This window comes from Gopherus flavomarginatus, chromosome 9 (genome assembly GCF_025201925.1).
Source record: "Gopherus flavomarginatus isolate rGopFla2 chromosome 9, rGopFla2.mat.asm, whole genome shotgun sequence".
Taxonomy (NCBI): domain Eukaryota; kingdom Metazoa; phylum Chordata; order Testudines; family Testudinidae; genus Gopherus; species Gopherus flavomarginatus.
The window spans coordinates 35,870,431-35,892,122 of NC_066625.1; the positions used below are offsets into that span (position 1 = coordinate 35,870,431).

At 44.7% G+C, this 21,692-nt stretch overlaps 1 protein-coding gene across 3 annotated transcripts in view; it reads left to right on the forward strand.

Moving 5' to 3' along the window:
• RAB11FIP3 (RAB11 family interacting protein 3) overlaps positions 1–21,692 on the forward strand; it is a 214,908-nt gene that overhangs the window by 149,761 nt on the left and 43,455 nt on the right. The gene's annotated exons all lie outside the window — the stretch shown is intronic.

Consider the following 21,692-nt stretch of genomic DNA (forward strand, 5'->3'; position numbering starts at 1 on the left):
CAGGTATAAGAGACATTAACCCTTAACGCTCTGTTTATGACAAGCCATTAATTGGCTTAACCTCCATGAATTTATCTGTTTCCTGGAGACTGGTTCCATGGTGTCCCTCACAAACAGGAGACGCTTACTGTAGGTTTGTCTTTAGTATAACTTATGTACGTACTCCACAAACTGAGCATTTGAGCTTGTTTCAGAATCTGGCGTGAGCCTATGATGTGAAAACTAAAATGCTCAAAATAGCACATGCGTGTGAATGGACACAGGGTGCTAATATTAATCTGAGTTTCTCAAACTGGGGGTCGGGACCCCTCATGGGGTCACGAGGTTATTACTGGTGGTTGCAAGCTGTCAGCCTCCACCTCAAACCCTGCTTCGCCTCCAACATGTATAATAGTGTTAAATATATTAAAAAATGGTTTTAATTTATAAGGAGGGGATCATACTCAGAAGTTTGCTTTGTGAAAGGGGTCACCAGTACAAAAGTTTTGAGAACCACTGAATTAACCCCTCTGGAGCCTTGGGGAATGCAGGAGGTGGGTGGGGGGCTCCCTTGGTAGAGTTGGGAAGGAGGTAGGTGGTGTAGGATATTGCTCTTCTCATGTGATCCCTCCCACATGGCTCTCTTGGCTCTATCACTGTTAATCTAAAGTGGCTAATTTTAATGAAGCTACCCTCTCCTGACATGAATCTCCCTATGGCACTGAAATGAAATGTAGACTATAATTTGGCATTTGAGAAGTGAAAGGGATGGTAGCCCTAAGGGAAAAGATAACAGCTTGGCTCTTTGTGTTAAATAGCTGTCTGCAAGCCTCAAACTGCTCAACGAGCTTTAGGGAAGGGAAGGCTGTGCCTCCCCAAACAGCCTGGCCCTGCCCCCATCCGACCTCTACTCACTTCCTGCCCCTCGAAAGCCCCCCTCAGAATCCCTGACCCATCCTGCTCCTTGTCTCCTGACCGAACCCCCGAGGCCCTCCCCCAACCACCACCCCAGGACCCCACCAACCTCCCCAGTCCCTGTCCCCTGACTGCCACAATCCCTATCCACCCCTCCGTTGAGTCCTAACAGCCCCCCAGAATGCCCACGATCCAACCCCCTGTCCCCTGACCACTCCTCCGAACTTCTGCCCCCTCCCTGTCCCCGGGACTCCCTGCCCCTTATCCAACAGCCCCCCCCGTCCCTTTTACCATGCTGCTTACCCCTGCCTCCCCACTCTCCCAGAGCCTCAGCGCACCATGGCCAGGAGCAGCCCTGGACAGCGCTGCAGCGGCATGGCTCCATAGGACCTGAGCTTCCGCCTCTCGGCCGCAGCTCCACCCCCTTACCACGTGGCTCCGAGTGGGAGGAGCTCAGGCCCTGCCCCCTTACCACTGGAGCCGGGCCGCTTTAGCTCTGTCCAGGGCCGCTCCTGGATGGGGCGTGCTGAGGTGCTGGGGGATGGGAGAAGGCAGGGGCGGGGGGAGCCTCTGACATTCTCGTGGGGGCTCCTGCGGGGCCTGGGGCAAATTGCCCCACTTGTTCCCCCCCCCCCTTCTCTGGGCAGCCCTGTGTCTGAGTGGATGTGTAATTGTATGGTTATGCCAAACTTGTTCTCCAGAATCTAAGGTTATGGCTACACTTGACATTTCAAAAGCGCTGCCGCGGCAGCGCTTTGAAGTGTGAGTGTGGTCGGAGCGCCAGCACTGGGAGAGAGCTCTCCCAGTGCTGCACGTAAACCACATCCCTTACGGGTGTAGCTTGCAGCGCTGGGAGCCGCACTCCCAGCGCTGCAGCACTGATTACACTGAGGCTTTGCAGCGCTGTATCTTGCAGCGCTCGGGGGGTGTTTTTTCACACCCCTGAGCGTGAAAGTTGCAGCGCTGTAAAGTGCCAGTGTAGCCATGGCCTAAGCTTTTGTGGGGTGCGGGGGCTGGGGAGAGAAATCTACATCCTTTAAGGTTGCAAAGAAAACCTTCAAAATGTGAACACTGTAATGGTCATGTAGGGCTGCCTGAGGCTGTATCAAGCCTGTGACAATCACTCAGAGGTGAGAATTCTGTTGATGCTGAAGCCTAAAGCCCACTACTTTAAAATGCGATTTAACTATTTAATTGCGGCACACTTTAGCAGAAACATCAAGCTAATGTCCTCCTTTCATTGCTGGGAATGTTGGGGGAAGGGTGCAGTAGCACTTAGTGATTCTAGTTGAAATCGAGGAATTCAAGCCCTTGGTCCCTCCCCCTTCAAATTTGTCATCTTTGGCCCTTTCCCAAAATGGAGAGACAAACTGAGATGTGTTCCCTTATCAGAATCCAAGTTTTTACTGCATCCAGGAAACAAAAAATGCCCCTCCTAGGTGCCCAAAGCCTCATCTGCTACTGCCAAGCTGCCTAAAGCTCCCACTTCTCAGTGACAGCCTGTGAGCCCTCGTCCAGACTAACCCGCGGCATCGGCGGGTTAAAATCGATTGCTCGGGGATCGATATATCGCGTCTAGTCTGGACGCGGTGTATCGATCCCCGAGCGCGCTTACATCGATTCCGGAACTCCATCAATCCGAACGGAGTTCCGGAATCGACGCGGAGAGCCGCGGACATCGATGCCGCCCCGTCCAGACTGGTGAGTACCTCGATTTTAGAAATTCGACTTCAGCTACGTTATTCTCGTAGCTGAAGTTGCGTATCTAAAATCGATTTTAATTCCTAGTCTGGACGTGGCCTGAGTGTAGATAAAGCATTTAAAATGCCTACATCCGTGGCACTCAAATAGGGAAAAGTTGAGAACCTCATTGCTATTCAGCTTAATTTTAATAAATAAAACCAAAGAGGTATTGACCTAATGGAGGGGAACGGAATGGTGCAGGGGGGAAGACTGGGGCAGTGCTGCATAATTCCCGTGTCTCTGCCACTTGTTAAAATAAGATTTGTATTATTTAAATTGCAGTAGCAGTCAAAGGCCCCCATTAGGATCTGATGCCTCATCATGCTGGGTGCTGTACAAATGTGTATATAAAGGTAGTTCCAGCCAGGAGAATCTTACAACTAAAATTCTGTACATTTTCTGTCCTCTCTGGGCTATGCTGCCTAGTGGGAATGGAGAGTCAGGAGGGTGCAGATAATTCCTGGAGTCCATATCTTAAGAGGGCCCTGGCCTCAGCCTTTAGTGATTTCAAGCTAGTTTTTTAAGTTGTATCGTTTCCTTCCTCCTTCAAATATTGTGCCTTCTGTTCATCTACTGATCCAGCTGCACCCATGCGATTGGTGGTCTCTGCCCTAGGAGACAGGAGCACAAGTCACTTGGAGATCTACACAGCTGTTGGGCTATGTAGATTGTTTTATAAACCAGGCTGGACAATGGTCAGGATAGTCCCTGGCACAATGCCAATGAGTCAGAGGTTTTAGAGACCCCCAGCCAACTCTGTGCAACTGGAGCTGGGGCTAACCTCTCTATATCTGGTGGAAATCATGCTACCCTTACACTATGAATTTAAAGCACCCGTGGCTCTAGTCTGCTTCGTTCAGTAAGATAAATGTATTTTAGACTGTTTCTTGTAGGAGTAAATTCACAAGATATTACTAGTCATTCTTTTGCGTGAAGTATCAGGGAGTGTTGGTATCATGAGAGGTGGGAGTCTTATTTGAGAGAGAGAGAATTTGACTGTTTCTCTCTCTTCCTGATCAGTGCTTAGCTCTGCACTTTTTGAATGATTCTGGTAAACCATTTCCTGTCAGCAAAGCGAAGATTTGAGAGACCTGCCATAGTTATCACCTGCACTGTGAGAGATGTTTTATACGTGAAGTCTGATGTTGCAAGCAGCGTCTACATCATGTACAGGAATTAGCTTTAAAAAATAATGAAATCTGATCACAGGGGTAGTTCAGATCTGTATCTAGGAATTCTGCTGGGGCAGAAATTTTGTCTGAGATGTAGTCTCTTCTAACTGCAGGCTTACCTGTCATCTAAATAGTACTGGTGTTGGCAGCAGGGTTGGTTTGTTTTAACACTGCAAAATTGGAGTATATGGCTATATGAAGGAGTTGGTGTTGTAAGACCCCTTTTTCAAAGAGGTGTTATCCTGAATTACCTTATGGCTTTTAGACTCAACTTTGATCCTTTTTGACAGTGTCAGTTTTTTTGGAAATCTTTTCCTTACTTTAAGGCACAGAACTAGAATTCAGATCTGCGTCTAATCCTGTCTCACCCTAAGTGGGCTTCCTAAAGTCTGTGGTAGTGTCTAAACTGCAATTAAAAATCCACAGCACCAAGTCTCGGAGCCCAGGCCAGCTGACTCAGGCTAGTGGGGCTCTGGTTGCGGTGCTAAAAATAGCAATGTAGACATTTGGTTTTGGGCTGGAGAACGGCTCTGAGACCCTGTCCCCTTGTGGGGTCTCAGAGCCCAGCTCCAGCCCGGGCCCCAAACGTCTTCAGTACAACTTTATTTATAACCCCATAGCCCAAGCCTGCTAACCCGTGGCATGGCTGTGGCTGGCCTAGGTCTTTTATTGCAGTGTAGTCGTATTCTCTATTGCTGTACTTTGAATTTCCCTAATCTAAGGAGGAACACCACTCCTCTGGCAAGGATAAATTGATGTTTATAAACATGTTGCTCTCTTGCGTGGAAGAAACTATAACAGTGCAAAGTACTGCACTTTAAATACACCCAGACCCGTCCAAACTTCCCGCTTTTTAACCCCTTGCAGTGGCCATTTTGTTATCCATCATCTTACATCTCCTTTATCCGTGAAGCTAGGCTATCTGCAATCTACTTAATAAACTAAGGTGACAATATTCAAGGTGTCCTTGGGTGAAATGCCAGTACGAGTATGTGTATACTACCAAAAAACACCTTGGGCCACGAGTCCCAGAGCCCAGGTCAACTGACTCAGGCTCATGTGGGAGCTAAAAATAATAATAAAAATGCTCCCATTCTGGCTGGAGCGTGGGCTCTGAGACCCATCCCCCTTGGTATGTTTCATGGCCTGGCTCCAGCCTGAATAGCAGCGTTGATCCTTTCTATTTTTAGCCCATAGTGCAAGTCCGAGTCAGCTGACCTGAGATCTGAGACTTACTGCCAAGGGGTGTATGTGTCTGGTGTAGACATACACCTAAGGCCTTGTCTATTTTATGCTTATTGACAAATGGTGGAACAAGTGGAAAGTATAGCATAGATAAAACTTAGGAGGGCTCTGGGTGTTTTCACTATCACATCCTCTAACCTTGCTCTGAACAAATTGACATGTCCGTAAAGTTATCTGAGCCTTATCTACACCCCAGCTCCTGCTGAAATTACCTGATGGAGCTGCACTTGTTGGGAATTATAGGTGTGAAAATCCTAGTCTAGACATAGCCATTGACAGCTAGCTGTCAACCAGCTGTGACATTCGGATACTTTCTGATTAAAATAAGTTAGTGGCCCGTGACCCGTGACCCATGTCCCATGCCCATGGAAACTCCTAGAAGACAATGGCCACTCCAATTTTCTGGACATTTGGCACCTAGCAATAAATGACCAGGGATGGCCCACCCTCCTTAGGAAGCCAAATGGGTATGATCAGCTGGGGACTGGCCAGGTGGGGTTGTTAAGTGTGGGCTGCTGGAGACCAGAGAGAAGATTCTGGACTGGCCTTAAGGAGAGGTCAGAGGGCTCTGGACTGACCCAAATGGAGTATATTATAATTAGGGATGTAAGAGTTCAGTCAGTTAACCGGTTAACTGATAAGCTTGATGCTTATCGGTTTCTGTTTATGGTTAAACTCCACCCGGGGTCCTGCTGGGTTGCCGGCCCCGTGCACCTGGGGTCCTTCCCGGAAGCAGCGGGGATCCCTGGGTGTGTTGGAATGCCAGGTGGAAGGCAAGACCCCTGGGCACACTGTGGGGCTGGCAGCAGCAGGGACCTTGGGCACGCTGCAGAGCCAGCAGAGCCCCCCACACCTCTAGTTCCCCAGGTACACATTTAAGCATATAACTGATAGAATTTTAATTGGTTTCATGGTTACTGGTTTTTAAACATTATTTACATCCCTAGTTCTAATTTTCTGTTCTCTGTGGTAAGTAAGGACTTTCTATGCTGTGTTCCAGACATCTAATAAACTCTCCTGCTTTTACAATGCTGGCTGAGAGTCACTCCAGATCAAAGAAGTTGGTGTGTATTGTTCCCTTTGGGTGTGCAAGTCTCCCACAGGTGTCCAGCTCAGGTGGACTCACTGCAGGGAGCTGATGGCATGAAGCAAGGGTACTGAAGTTTCCAAGGTTTGGGCCCAATAGGCGATGAAGCCAAGTGACTTGCCCCTGTGAAACAGTGTTGCAAAATTTCCACTTTTCAATTTCCTGGCTTTCAAGAAATCTTGTGGGTTTAAAAAAAATTCATTGTGCAATTTCCCACCTGAAGAATACTCATAGACTTTAAGGTCAGAAGGGACCATTATGATCATCTAGTCTGACCTCCTGCACAATGCAGGCCACACAATCTCACCCGTCCACTTCTATAACAAACCCCTAACCTATGTCTGAGTTATTGAAGTTCTCAAATTGTGGTTTGAAGACCTCAAGCTGCAGAGAATCCTCCAGCAAGTGACCCGTGCCCCCATGCTGCAGAGGAAGGCAAAAAATCTCCAGGCCCTCTGCCAATCTGCCCTGGAGGAAAATTCCTTCCCAACCCCAAATATGGCAATCAGTTAAACCCTGAGCATGTGGGCAAGAGTCACCAACCAGCACCCAGGAAAGAATTCTCTGTAGTAACTCAGATCCCATCCCATCACAGACCACTGGGAATACTTACCTGCTGATAATCAAAGATTAATTGCCAAAGTTGGGTTATCCCATCATACCATCCCCTCCATAAATTTATCAAGCTTAGTCTTAAAGCCAGATATGTCATTTGCCCCCACTACTCCCCTTGGAAGGCTGTTCCAGAACTTCACTCCTCTAATGGTTAGAAACCTTCATCTAATTTCAAGTCTAAACTTCCTAGTGTCCAGTTTATATCCATTTGTTCTTGTGTCCATATTGGTACTAAGCTTAAATAATTCCTCTCCCTCCGTAATATTTATCCCTCTAATATTTTTATGAAGAGCAATCATATCTCCCCTCAGCCTTCTTTTGGTTAGGCTAAGCAAGCCAAACTCTGAGTCTCCTTTCATAAGACAGGTTTTCCATTCCTTCAATCATCCTAGTAGCCCGTCTCTGTACCTGTTCCAGTTTGAATTCATCCTTCTTAAACATGGGAGACCAGAACTGCACACAGTATTCCAGATGAGGTCTCACCAGTGCCCTGTATAACAGTACTAACACCTCCTTGTCTCTACTGGAAATACCTCGCCTGAGGCATCCTAAAACTACATTAGCTTTTTTCACAGCCATATCACATTGGCGGCTAAAAGTCATCCAATGATCAACCAATATTCCGAGGTCCTTCTCCTCCTCCGTTACTTCCAACTGATGTGTCCCTAATTTATAACTAAAATTCTTGTTATTAATCCCTAAATGCATGACCTTTCACTTTTCACTATTTCATCCTATTACTATTACTCCAGTTTACAGGGTCATCCAGATCTTCCTGTATGATATCCCAGTCCTTCTCTGTGTTAGCAATACCTCCCAGCTTTGTGTCATCCGCAAACTTTATTAGCACATTCCCACTGTTTTTGCCAAGGTCAGTAATAAAAAGGTTAAATAAGATTGGCTCCAAAACTGATCCCTGAGGAACTCCACTAGTAACCTCCTTCCAGCCTGACAGTTCACCTTTCAGTATGACCTGTTGTAGTCTCCCCTTTAACCAGTTCATTATCCACCTTTCAATTTTCATATTGATCCCCATCTTTTCCAATTTAACTAATAGTTCCCCATGTGGAACCATGTCAAATGCCTTACTGAAATCGATGTAAATTAGATCCACTGCGTTTCCTTTGTCTAAAAAATCTGTTATCTTCTCAAAGAAGGAGATCGGGTTGGTTTGGCACGATCTACATTTTGTAAAACCATGTTGTATTTTGTACCAATTACCATTGACCTCGATGTCCTTAACTACTTAAATACTCCATATATTTAGAATCTTAATTCCAGTTTAACAAAGGATTTTTGTTTAGTTTTGTTTAGTTTACTCCCGCCACTTCTGAAATATGTTGTTGTTGTTTTACACTGTGGATTTAGACTGTAGATTCATAGTTTCCTAGAGTATTTGTATTATTCCTCTGAAGGTGTATTAATGCTTCATTTTCTCTGGTAGCAACAGTGATTTTGTGTCTCTGCAAAAAGAGTTAAAAACAAAGATCCCCACTGGAAAACAAATATCATATATAAAAGAACCTCTCTTTTCATCCCAGCGGAGTGAACAGAAGCCTGTCTTGTTCTAACTGAAGGAAATGTAAGTTCCTATTTAATTTTTTTTGTAGTATAAATAATTGCTGAATTTGGAATCTCCTGGGTGGCTGGAGGCTTCTGAAAGATTCTTTTTTGTGTTTGGCCAAGTGACTAGCTCTCTGGGTAATGCCAAAGTCCTGTATCCCATATTCATGTACCTTTGTTCATTCTGCAAAGACAGTAATGGTGAAATCTGGTAAATCATACTTACTTAGGTATCTCATGTTCATAAAGGCTTGCATAGGCATAGAAATTGCACTGATTTAACTAAATCCAGTTTCTAAATTTAATAGTTACATTGATGCAAGCCCTTTGTTTGGATCCCTAAATCAGTTTGAATGGGTAATATAGATTTTTAGTTTTTTGTTATGAAATTGCCCAACATAGATAATGATATTCCTTAAAGAAAAAGGAAGGAGCAGAAATAAAGGAAAATAATAGCTTTTAAAAATATGTGCCTCTTTTTCATAGATGACAGTGCAGCAGGTGTTCTTTGCTTCCTGCCAAAGAGCCCTTGATCTGGGAGTTTGTCAGGGTGTTATCTTGCGCAAAACAGGATGCAAAGAATTTAAAAAATTTCAGACCTTAGGAAACGAGATGGAATTATTATCTTCAACTCTGAATACAATGGATGGGAAGCTAGACAATCTGGGTCCCAGTGCACCACTTGTAACAAACCAAGGACACTGGGAGTAGTTAGCATCAACAAGGCTGTAACTCTGGGTGGGTCAAGCAGCTTGTTTAAGGGAGTGGCCACCTCTGCAGAGGTTGCACCTTCAAGAGTCAATGACATTTTTGATGAGCAAGGCAATGGTAATGGATGCAAAAGTCAGAATCATTTCTGGTGACAGCTGAGTTAGAGGAAAAACTCAGGATTTCCCTGTCATTTCAGAGAGAGCACTGAGAGTGCCATGAGTAAAAATGTCATAGAAGGGATCTCATCATCCGTCCCATTTCCAGCAATGCTCTGGGTAACCCATGACCTGAGATTTTTTCTTGTTCTTGGGTGGAGCCTTGGTGAAGAAGTTCTTGGAAGAAGTTCCAGGAAGTGAATAAACATATGAAGAGAGTCCGGTAGAGAATTTCTCTAAGAAGGTGAATGCCATTGTGACAATTGGAGATGTTCTTTATAAATAAATGAAACCCCAAATCTGTGAAAGAACTGGGTAAGCTTCACTTTGGATGGAAGAAGGAACATTTAAACAAAATAAATGCTGCATCTTGACAGGTGATGACCCTTGTGGTCGCCTCTAAACCTAGGTTCTATGATTTAGTTTAAACACTTCCCTTTTGGTGCTTGCCTCTTAGAGTAGTGTGTGTTTGTTTATTCCTTCCTTCCTTCGTTTATTCTTGGAGGACCAAACTCAAATCTGGCCATGAATGTTTTTGAATGTGGCTGCTTTGAAGACCTTGCACATTAGAGAGAGATTTTCAAAGGCACAAAGGGCTGCGAGGCACCAGTCTGCAGATTTTTGAAAAGGTGTTTGTAGTTCTCTCCACTGTGTTCCTGTTTGTGTGGGTGAGTTCTTTAGGAAGAATTATGGCTTGCAGGTTGTTCTCATCAAAATCAACCAGGATTTTATTAACCTCACCACTGGCTATACAAACAGTCTGTTCCTCAATAATAAAGATACTAAAAATAGATGGATGTGTGCTACCAGAGACTTGGTAGCTAAATAGGCTAAGAAGACTAAATATTATTTCTGTCATTATTAGTATTGACCACTGTGGTGTGCCAAGCACCATGTGGAGGGGTGTGTAGTTTTCCCATCTCCCACCCTCAAGTTGCTCACAATTTAATGTAACACTTACACATGTAGCTTTTAAAAATTACAATGTGTTCCTTTGAAATATACCGAACACCTTTCCTCTCGAAGCCTGATGACAAACAGCTAGAGAATACCATTGCCCTCAGAATGGAGAGGTGTGGCCGTGGGCTCATTTGAAGTGGTTTATACCCTGTGTCAAGCCAAGAGAAACATCAAGAGATGGTTTAAAAAGAGAAACTTCTGGTTTGGGAATTCTGCACCATCAAACCTTATATTTTTCAGAGAGATCCTGATCTGAGATCAAGGGGCCGTAGTGTGTTTCAATAATGAGGGCTCTAGAAAACCTGGAGATACAGAATCTAAGCATTTCCTAGGTCGCATAATTGTCAGAGAGAGGTTCCTAATGAACTTTGAATCTTGTGCTGCCCTTCCTTGTTAGGAGAGCATAAAGGAAAAAATTCCCCTTCTATTGAAAATTTTGTTTTAACTTTTAAAAAACTATTAGGTATCACAGGTGACATAAGAAACATCCCTTCTATCTGTCGCTTTCCCTTGTAGCATGGGGCCCAGGTCACTTGCTGGTTTAAACTAAAGTAAATGGTGGAGTCTCTAACTTGAGGTCTTTAAATCATGATTTTAGGACGTCAAGAACTCAGCCAGATGTTAGGGATCTATTACATGGGTGAGTGGGTTTGGTTCTGGGTTCTGCAGTGTGCAGGAGGTCAGATTAGATCAGGAGTCAGCAACCTTTCAGAAGTGGTGTGCCGAGTCTTCATTTATTCACTCTAATTTAAGGTTTTGCGTGCCAGTGATACGTTTTAACTTTTTTAGAAGGTCTCTTTCTATAAGTCTATAATATATAACTAAACTGTTATATATAAAGTAAATAAGGTTTTTAAAATGTTTAAGAAGCTTCATTTAAAATTAAATTAAAATGCAGAGCCTCCCGGACTGGTGGCCAGGACCTGGGCAGTGTGAGTGCCACTGAAAATAAGCTTGCGTGCCACCTTCGGCATGCGTGCCATAGGTTGCCTGTCCCTGGATTAGATGATCATGATGTTCCCTGACCATCTGAGAAGATGATCTAGATAAATGAGAAATAAATCATGTCATTAGGGCTGCATAAACCCATTTACTTTTGTTTCAGTCATAAAATTTTGGTTCTTTAACAACAGCTTAAGGTGGTAATCAACCAAAAAAAATTACTTTGCCGAAAGTTACATGCTTCATAAGGGTACAAGCCTCATTCCCCTTACTATTTATAGACCTAGGAAAGGTATTTCAGTGTCTGATTTCGCCCCTCCCCGCCCCCCAGTCCTTTGTCCTTTATAACAAAGTAATAATCCTAAAGTCTTGTGAGAGAGAGAAGCCATCTGGGAATGGATCTGCCCCGATCAATTGTAGAGTGCTTTGAAAAAGTGAGTGAGGCAGATGTGTTCTTCTTTTCCATACAAAACCAAAATCTCAATATGGAATGTCATGTGCTGGGAAGAAAGAGAAATTGCATGCACCTTGAATCAAGTCTTTGTTTAGTGGCTTTTTTAAGGGGGAAGGAGGGGAATAATTTTTGAAAGTCACATGAATCAAACTATCTGTAAAATGGCAGGGAAGAATGCATTAGCTCACACATTTGTTATCAGAGAGGTTGGTAGGTCAAGAACAAAAGGAACTCTGTTTAGAGACCTGAGGTTAGTCTGTTAAAACCAGCACGAATACTTCCTGAACTTTGCTTCCCTCCTCCCTGTCAGAAATAGCTGGGAGTTACCAATGTGTAGCTGGAGGTGAATTTTCCTTTAGAGAGGCAGCGATATGTGCTCACCTGAGGTCCCGGCATTTAACTCAAAGGAGAAGCTAACTGGACTGCAAAACTGGAAAGAGAAATCCATGTTAGTTCAGAGATCAAAATTTCAATCCAATCTGGAACGTCTCAGTGCTGCAGGTAAGAAGTTTAATGACACTGCAATGAAGAGAAGTTCAGTCTTTACCCTGCTGAGAGTTCTGATTGATTTTTTTCATCAAGTCCACTGGAATATCTAATTTAGTTAGAAAGTATCTCTTTTCCCTGCCATCTGTGGTGCTCTGTGTGTCTGCAGATTTTTGAAAGGTGTCTGTATTTGTCTCTATTGTGTTCCTGTTTATGGTGGGGGAGTTCTATCAGGAAGAATTATGGCTTGCTGGTTGTTCTGCAGCCCTGAAGACGGTTTCTGTGAGAAATTGGTAACTGCTTTTTGTTTAAATATTAACTGAATAAATATGGTACAAATCCTGCCTAACTTAAAACAGCCTGTATATGTCCAGGTAAAAAAGCTAGACTCTATGAACCTTCAAAAAGCATTGTAACTTGTAAAGGTTGGGTGGGTAATTGTCAACATCCCAGGTGGAGTGTTAGAATCACAGGTTCCTACAAAAAACTGGATGTTGCCCAAATACATAGGAACAATCAAGTATTGCCACACCTGAGAGCTCATAGTCCTACAGCTGGTGACCCACTGTACAAAAATGCTAAGCTATTTAATAGTACTCTGTCTCAAGGCATATATTTGCATGTTGGCACTGGAAGATCATACCACACACAAACTATTTCAGGTGTTCTCTTTTTTAACAGGGTCATGGTTTTGGAAGTTATTTAATTTTTAGCAGCACTGATTAGTGTTATGCTGTAGAGCACCGTTCACCTGTTGTGAACAAGCAAGCTGTGCTGGTAGAAAACTCACAGCCAATGTAAGGAGATCTCTAGGAGTCCCTCCAAAGCAATTTGATTTGAGTCCTCTGCTACAAGGTCGGTGATTGTGTGTCACCTTCCCTGACCTGCTGTGCTATACCTAATGGGAAGGGAACGAGTACAGAAAAACAAGTGTTGAGTTCAGAACAGGCTGTGCATCAGGATGTTTCTTCTAGGCTCAAGCTGTTGTCACAGAGCTATTGGCCTGCACCGTGCAGTCTGGAACTGGAGCCTGCGTAGCTGGCTTTGGGTTCACCCAGCGTTGTCTGAAATGCACCTTAATAATGGAATCAAGAGTTCAGGAATCATAGGTAGTGTTCAGACAGAGGAACTGGATGTTCGTTGCCTCAATACAAAGAGCATGTTTGTGTTGTCACTTCTGCTTAACTCTGTCTTTTGGTTTTGGTTTTGTTGTGGAGTTTTTCGTACAGTTGGTGGGCCTTTACTCCAGAAAGAAGCATGTTCTCTATTTGTGCCACCTAACTAAATGGGCTTTGTTGGTTCTTGTTAGCCAGCCATCAGAATGAAGATTGGTATAAAACTGGAAATACCCTTGTCAGGTGTTTTGTGTGACTATAGAAGTAGCAAGGGGATGGCTGATCTCAAATGGCCTCCCATTGTTTTCACTGTGTAATCAAGACAGGCATTAATCTAAAAATACACTGTTTATTAGGGAAACAAAGATGTTCTTAGTTCCTAGTTTCTGTGGTCAGGGACAATAGCATTTCAAGTTTGGATTTTAGAATGCATAAGAACATAAGAATAGCCATACTGGGTCAGACCAAAGGTCCATCTAGACCAGTGTCCTGTCTTCTGAGAATGGCCAATGCCAGGTGCTTCAAAGGGAATGAACAGAAGTAGTAATCGTCAAGTGATCCGTCCCTGGTTCTCAATACAGATTTTTTTTGGGGGTGGGGCAGGAATGACTGCACAATAATAAAAGGGCACCTGCTGAAATTGTGTCCTCTGATTACTGCTGTTAATAACATTGGTACTATTTTACACTACTATACCTCCTGCTATGGGAAGAACTTAAAATGCTTTACAGAAATCAGTGAATTTACACTTTCAACAAAAACATTCTCTTCATTTTACAGATGGGGAAAGTAAAGCACAGAGACCCCAGATGACTAACCTCAGGTCACACAGGAAATACATGACAGATATGAAAATAGCACCCAGACTTATGGCCTAACTATAAGCTATCTTTTCTCCTGCATTTGATCAGTCTAGCAGATTTTGCAATAGACCATTTTACTTGGTTTTGGTTTTCTGAGGTGCACTGCTTCCTCCTTCACCCCACTCTTTGCCCTGTCTTTTAGCCATTGCAGAATGCGAATATGTAGTATGGCCTAAAAGAGGGATTGGCAGTCTTTGACATGTGGTCCATCAGGGTAATCCACTGGTGGGCCGTGAGACATTTTGTTTATGTTGACAGTCCACAGGCATTTCCCCACCCCCCCCGGGGGAAAAAAAAAACCCTCCCAGTGGCCACATTCCTGCGGCCTGCGCTGCTTTCTGCAGCTCCCATTGGCCAGGAATGGCAAACCACGGCCACTGGGAGCTGTGGGGGGCCATGCTTATGGACAATCAACATAAACGAAATGTCTTGCAGCCTGCCAGCGGATTACCCTGATGGGACATGTGCTGAAGGTTGCCGATCCCTGGCCTAGAATTTTTGCTGTTGGTAAACTCATTCACTCTGAGTCTTTGGGTACACCCAGCTGAATTCCAGTTATGCTCTTCTCTTGACTGATGGACACAATTTTGGGAGCACAGATCTGAACAGTAATCTCTCTCTCCCCACCCCATCCTAAAAAAGAAACCAAAACAATAAGGTGGATAGAAAGCTGGCTAGATCGTCGGGCTCAACAGGTAGTGATCAATGGCCCCGTGTCTAGTTGGCAGCCGGTATCAAGCGGAGTGCCCTAAGGTTGATCCAGGGGCTGGTTTTGTTCAATATCTTAATTAATGATCTGGAGGATGGCATGGACTGCACCCTCAACAAGTTTGCAGATGACACTAAACTGGGAGGAGTGGTAGATGCACTGGAGGGTAGGGATAGAATTTAGAGGGACCTAGACAAATTAGAGGATTGGGCCAAAATAAATCTGATGAGGTTCAGCAAGGGCAAATGCAGAGTCCTGCACTTAGAACGGAAGAATCCCATGTACTGCTACAGACTAGGGACCGAATAGCTAGGCAGCAGTTCTGCAGAAAAGGACTAAGGGTTATTTGTGAACAAGAAGTTGGATATGAGTCAACAATGTGCCCTTGCTGCCAAGAAGGCTAACGGCATTTTGGCCTGTATAAGTAGGAGCATTGCCAGCAGATCAAGGGACATGATCATTCCCTTCTATTTGACATTGTTGAGGCCTCATCTGGAATATTGTGTCCAGTTTTGGGCCCCACACTACAAGAAGGAGGTGGAAAAATTGGAGAGATTCCAGTGGAGGGCAAAAAAATGATTAGGGAGCTGGAGCACATGAGTTATGAGGAGAAGCTGAGTCAACTGGGATTGTTTAGTCTGCAGAAGAGAAGAATGAAGGGGGATTTGATAGCTGCTTTCAACTAACTGAAAGAGGGTTCCATAGAGGATGGATCTAGACTGTTCTCAGTAGTAGCAGATGACAGAACAAGGAGTAATGGTCTCAAATTGCAGTGGGGGAGGTTTAGGTTTGATATTAGGAACAACTTTTTCACTAGGAGGGTGGTGAAGCACTGGAATGGGTTACCTAGGGAGGTGGTGGAATCTCCTTCCTTAGAGGTTTTTAAGGTCAGGCTTGACAAAGCCCTGGCTGGGATGATTTAGTTGGGGATTGGTCCTGCTTTGAGCAGGGGGTTGGACTAGATGATCTCCTGAGGTCCCTTCCAACCCTGATATTCTATGATTCTAAGAGATCTGCAAGCTTCCAGAGGCTGTGTGGAATTCCAAGGGGTAGACATGGCAAGACATTGGATTAAGGTCCCTTTCTGTATCACTAGGCCACACCTGTGTGAATGTGTGGTCTTTCTGGCATGAGAAATACACATTATTTCTCTCCAGGATACAAATTAGTTTGGGGCTTTGCAACAGCTTAAGTACACTTGGGTACATTATCTAGAACTGCGGAATAGAAGACATTTTATCAAATAAGGATTCTTTGTACTTATGGTAACTTCATGGCATTAAAGGTACTTTCCAAACGTTACCTAATCCTCCCCATACGTCCATACTCTTTTGAATTAAAGGCTAACGCCCAGTTTTTAAAAGTTATCTGACTTTGGGTTGCTTCAGTATTTTGGTGCCCAGGCTGAGATGACTAGGACCCAATTATTTTCAGAAGTAATGAGGACTTGCAGTTCCCCTTGACTTTAGAGTTGTAGGTGCTCAACACCTCTGAAAACTAGGCAATAAATGTCACAAGTTGAGCATGCAAAACTGGCGGCTACTTTTTGAAAACTTTAGTCCCTTTGTGTCACCTCTAGCAAGTCACAATGTGTCAGCAGAGATGGGATAAGAATTCTGGTGTTCTTGTGTCGGTGCTCAGTCCGCACAAGGATGCTGCCTCGATAAATACAATACATGTTCTGAATACAGGTCACTGGGAAACCTTTGTACTTTCCCTTCCAAATTCAAATATCAATCCAATTTTGGAATCTCTTTCTTTCCACTGGATCCATTGGATCACCTCCCACCACTATTTACAGCAGCAGTGGGCAAATTTTGGGCCCGAGGGCCACGTCGGGGTTCCAAAACCGTACGGAGGGCCAGGTAGGGAAGGCTGTGCCTCCCCAAACAGCCTGGCCCCCACCCCCATCTGCCCCCTCCTATTTCCTGCCCCTGACTGCCCCCCTCAGAATTTCTGACCTATCCAACTCCCACTACTCCTTGTCCCCTAAGCGCCCCCCTCCCCTGCTCCTTGTCCCCTGACCCCTATCCACACCCCTGCCCCCTGACAGACCCCTCAGGACTCCCACGGCTATCCAACTCTACCATTGCCCGTCCCCTGACCGCCCCCTCGAACCTCCACCCCATCCAACTGTTCCCTGTCCCCTGACCACTCTGTCCTCTCCAAGAGTTCCCTGTCCCCTGACTGCCCCGCCAGACCTCCTGCTCCTTATCCAGCTCCCTGCCTCCTTACCATGCCGTGCAGTGCAGCAGGACTGGCAGCCACGCTGCCTGGCCAGAGCCAGCCATGCCACCGCACTGCCCGGCAGGAGCTCGCAGCCTCACAGCCCAGAGCGCTGGCGGCATGCTGAGCTGAGGCTGTGGGGGAGGGGGCCAACTAGAGTCCCTGGCTGGGAGCTCAAGGGCCGAGGAAGAAAGTCACACAGGCCATAGTTTGCCCACCTCTGATTTACAGTAACTCGTAGAGTTGGATTTTCAGGGGTCTCTTCTTCTCTTGATGTGAATTTGTAACTGCTAATATATTGCAGCCCATTTTTTCAGTAGAACTGGTGCATTGCTATATCTCCACTATCTTTTTTTGGTCAAATAGGTGGAATATTGATTATCAACTTGTTCTAAAAATTTCCCATTGTTTTATCCTATCTCCGTGGTTATATTACTGCATTTGTATCCCACGTTTCCTCCATTATATCCTTCATGTGGCAGGACCACTCAACAGCCTGATTCCCAGACCCTGGAAGCTTGCATAATGGCACTCCAGATAAGCAGAGAAATGTAACTGTGCAGTCATTGCCGTATACTATATGTACAGAATTCTCTAACGTGAGCGGCACTCAAGCTGCAGAGAGCAAAAGATTTTAAAGCCTTTGAGTAAGAGATAATTTTACCATGAAATGTGTGAACATGGGGCAGGGGGGGAAGAGTAGCTCTCTGATACAGGCCATACAGGAATTTTAACAGCATTATATGTTGTATAGAATACAACTAGCATGCCACAGGTTTAAAAAAAAAAATAAAGTGGCAGATGGTGGAATTCACTCCCAAAATTGTAAGGCCTTTCCTTGCCAGAGAGGACTGTCAGAAGTGCCTGGGGCAGAGCTGAGGACTTTTTTCTTGACCTGTTTATAAACATGGAAGGATTTAGCAAGTAACAGCCGAAGCTGAGACTCCTCCCATGAAAGGAGAAGACATACATTGTACATACAGTCCCTACCTGGGAGGTGTAATCAGTTAATGTGTGTGACGTGCTTTGAGATCCACAGATGAAAAGTGTGAGGCATTGCTACATATTAGGATATAGTTTTACATAATAGATGAGTTCCTTGGGAATGCAACACTGCAGAATTGCCCTAGTGTAGAATTGGTCAAAGGTTCAGACTTTGTGCCCATTCAGTGTCTGGCCTGGATTCAACGAGTGCCACAGAGTGTGGCTCCCAAGAGCTCCTCCTCTCCTGAAGTGTGGCATAGGAGGTACACATCTGGTTCCTGGCCTTCTCCACTTTACCCCCTAGAGCAGGAGCACAGCACAAGTGGACGCTATTGCCAGAGTCTTAACAGTTGCTCAGATGCTGCTGTCAATGGGAGCTGCTGTTTTGCAGACTGGGACAGGGGAATCAGGGCCGACTCCATGCTTTTTGCTGCCCCAAGCAAAAAAAATTTCCTGTTCGCCCCCACCCCTCCCCGGCCCTGCCCCAACTCCACCCCTTCCCCAAATCCCTGGCCCTGTCTCCTCCCCTGGGTGTGCTGCATTTCCCCTCCTATCCCTCTCAGGCTTGCCTAGGAGAGAGGGAGGAGAAGCAGAGCAGCGGTGCTCTCGGGGGAGGAGGCCGAGGTGAGCTTGCGGGGGGGGAGCGGTCCCTCTGCCCCCCCCCCGGATTACTTCCTGTGGCCCTCCCTGCACCCCCCCTGCCGCAGCTCACCCCCGCTCCGCCTGCTCCCCTGAGCGCGCCACAGCTGCTCTTCTTCTCCCCCATCCCTCCCAGGCTTGCCACAAAACAGCTGATTTGCGCAGCAAGCTTGGGAAAGAGTGAGGAGAAGTGGAGTGGTGGCACGCTTAGGGGAGCAGGTGGCAGTGGAGCGGAGGTGAGCTGTGGGGGGGAATGGTTCCTTGGCCCTCCCCGCACCCCCCCACTGCTGCAGTTCACCTCCACTCAGGGCTGGCTTCCAGCCTTTTGCATCTCAAGCCAGAAAAAAAAGAGCCAGAGTGCCTCCCCTTGGAAAGTGTCCCCCTAAGCACATGCTTGGAGCGCTGGCTGCTAGAGCCGGGAGGGGAATACCTCCTTTTGCTCCCTGTGGAACTCCCATGCCCGTGTACTCTACTGGTGCTTCATATGAGGACTCAAGTTGTCCCAAAATATGAGGTTATAGCAGGAAGGGAAGGCTAATACAGAGAGAACTCTTCCTATTAATGCAGTTCTGTAGCAGCTGGTAGGCCTGGACTCAGACCGTGGAAACAGAACAATACATGTGATGATTTGTATGACTACTCTCCCTAATAGCCTGTGTTGGTGGGTGCATTATTCTGTCTGATTTGCAGCACCAAGAGTTTAACTATCTCATACTTGAAGGCCTGGAAGTATATATTACTACCACCCAGAATGCCTTTCTCATGGCCCGAAGAAAGCTTGTCTAATTGTGTAAGGCTTCATTTCAAATGGGATGCTAATTATTCATTGCACATAAATAAGATTTTGCTGCTTTTTTTTTTAAGCCTTCTTGTATTTTGTTTAACCCTTCTTGTATAGCTTTTTAGCCCTGAAGTTTACCTACAGTAACTCAGGACATGTTTAAGAAAGGAAATGGGAATTTCAGTTATGCTTTATCTTACTTGATAAAAACTTAAAATACATTAATAAAAAGTTGAGTATTTACTTAAATGGAGGTAAAGGTATTCACAATAATCCATTTGAATTCTATACATGGAGTAAGATTACAGCAATCTCGTCTACTTGTCCTTATGATTCCTTATGAAGCATTCAGAGCAGATCTCACGTGGCATGTTGTATCGGGGGTTCTTTGAAAATGTGCTTACATCTTGTCTATTAATTTAAAAGCAAACTTTGTTAGAGGGAACCTGCAAATGGTTTTACACGGTTGCTGTAGACAGCTGTTTAAATGGAGCTGTAAAAGGACCTTTGGGCTAAATTGAAATCCAAGGTTTTGCCAGGATATATTTTAACTTTGTAACACTTTTAATCCTCCCTTTTGGAAAGGGAGAACTAGGTAAAACATCTAAGCCTCTCTTCTCTGCATTTTGTCTTGGGGTTTAATATTTAATTTGTGCAGTGAAATATAAAACAGTCCTGCACACTGCTGCTCTGAAGGAACACTTGGGTTATCAAGCAGTTGAAATGTGTGTGTATTTTTTATCTTTAGGACCGCATACAAATTAGATTAAAGGAAAATATAATATATATTCCCACCAAAGCAAAGTTTCGCATAATTAGGTAGAGATTACATATCAGACAATGCTAGAGAGAAGGTTGTTTCAAATATACAGATAAGCCAGTGGCAGGAATCTTCTGAGACTATACATCAGTGATCCTCAAACTTTTTTTTACCTCACAATCCCCCCTTATCCCTGTCCCCACCCAGCCGGGACTGGGACTGTGGCTTCGGGAGGGGGGACACAGACAGTGGCAAGAGGGTCGAGACTGGGGGTGGGAGCGGAACCTAAGCTGGGGCCAGCAGCTGCGGCAGAGAGTGGATTCCTGGTTGCGGGGCCAGGAGCCAGGAACCCAGACGTGGGGCCGGCAGCCAGGAGCGGATGGATCCCTGTACATGTGGCCGAGAGCAGAGCGGATCATCAAGTGTGGAGCTGGCGGCCAGGACCAAGAGCAGAGTGGAGTGGCACTCCTTCCTGCCCCTGGGGTGTTGGTCCAGGCCCCAGCTGCCCTCTCCTGGAACATTACTCCACGCCCCCTCTATGGGGCACACTCTGCTATATTGGGGACCTCTGCTATAAATTGTAAAAGTAGACCATATGTATAATGCTACATAGAACAGGAATCTAAGCATTAGTCAGAATCGCTATTAAAAAAAATTGATCAGATAGCCTTCTGTTTCTAATTCCGAGAAGTGTGTTCAAAGCTTAATTAGAAAATGAAAAATCTTTAATTATATAGTAACTTCCAAAGCATACCAGAGCCTGTCACATGATATGCAGAAATTAGGAATGTTTATTAATGAGAGATTTAACACATAATTTTAATTTAAAAAAAAGTTTTTTACCTTATATATAAAGCAAATAACACCATGGGAAATTCCTTATGGGTAGAATCTTTTTATATATCTGTTTTGTATAACATGGATATTAAAAAGTGAACATTTACAAACAGATATTATAGTTAAAATATTTCTTATTGTATTTACAGGAGGAACTGATAGGTGTCTCAGATGTCAACAGTTCGCTTTTAGCGCAAAGTAGTAGACATTGACTTTTCAATAGCAGCCAGTGTATTCAAACTGGATGTAAAGTGATGAGTGAGGTAGGGTGTGTGTGTGGTTTTTCCCCCCCCCCCCAACTTTTATTTAAAATATGACAAGAATATGTATAGACTTTTTTCCCTTTATTTCAGTAACATTCCTTCTTAGCAAAGATGTCTCTATACCTATATAATAACAAATGGCTACAAAATCATTCAGTAGAAATGTCTGTTATTTATTTTGAAATGATTGATTGATGGTTCCCGTTTCTTTTCTGAAGAGATCAGAGTTCTATGTGCTTTTGCTTGCCCTGTTATCATGGATGTGGGGCGTTGTATTGTGTTTGAGACGTTGTCATCTGTCTGTAGTTAAAGTTGCAATTACATTTCCATTATAAAGTCCTGTTTTAGTCTCCTTACCACTTTTGTCTGGAAAATTGGTTTGGCCTGAAAATTGTCATGCTTTGAAAGCAAAAACGAAAATTTTCTTCACATTATGCAGAAGACATTATCAGAGTTTTTGAGTTACAGGTCATTTAAAAAAAAATGCT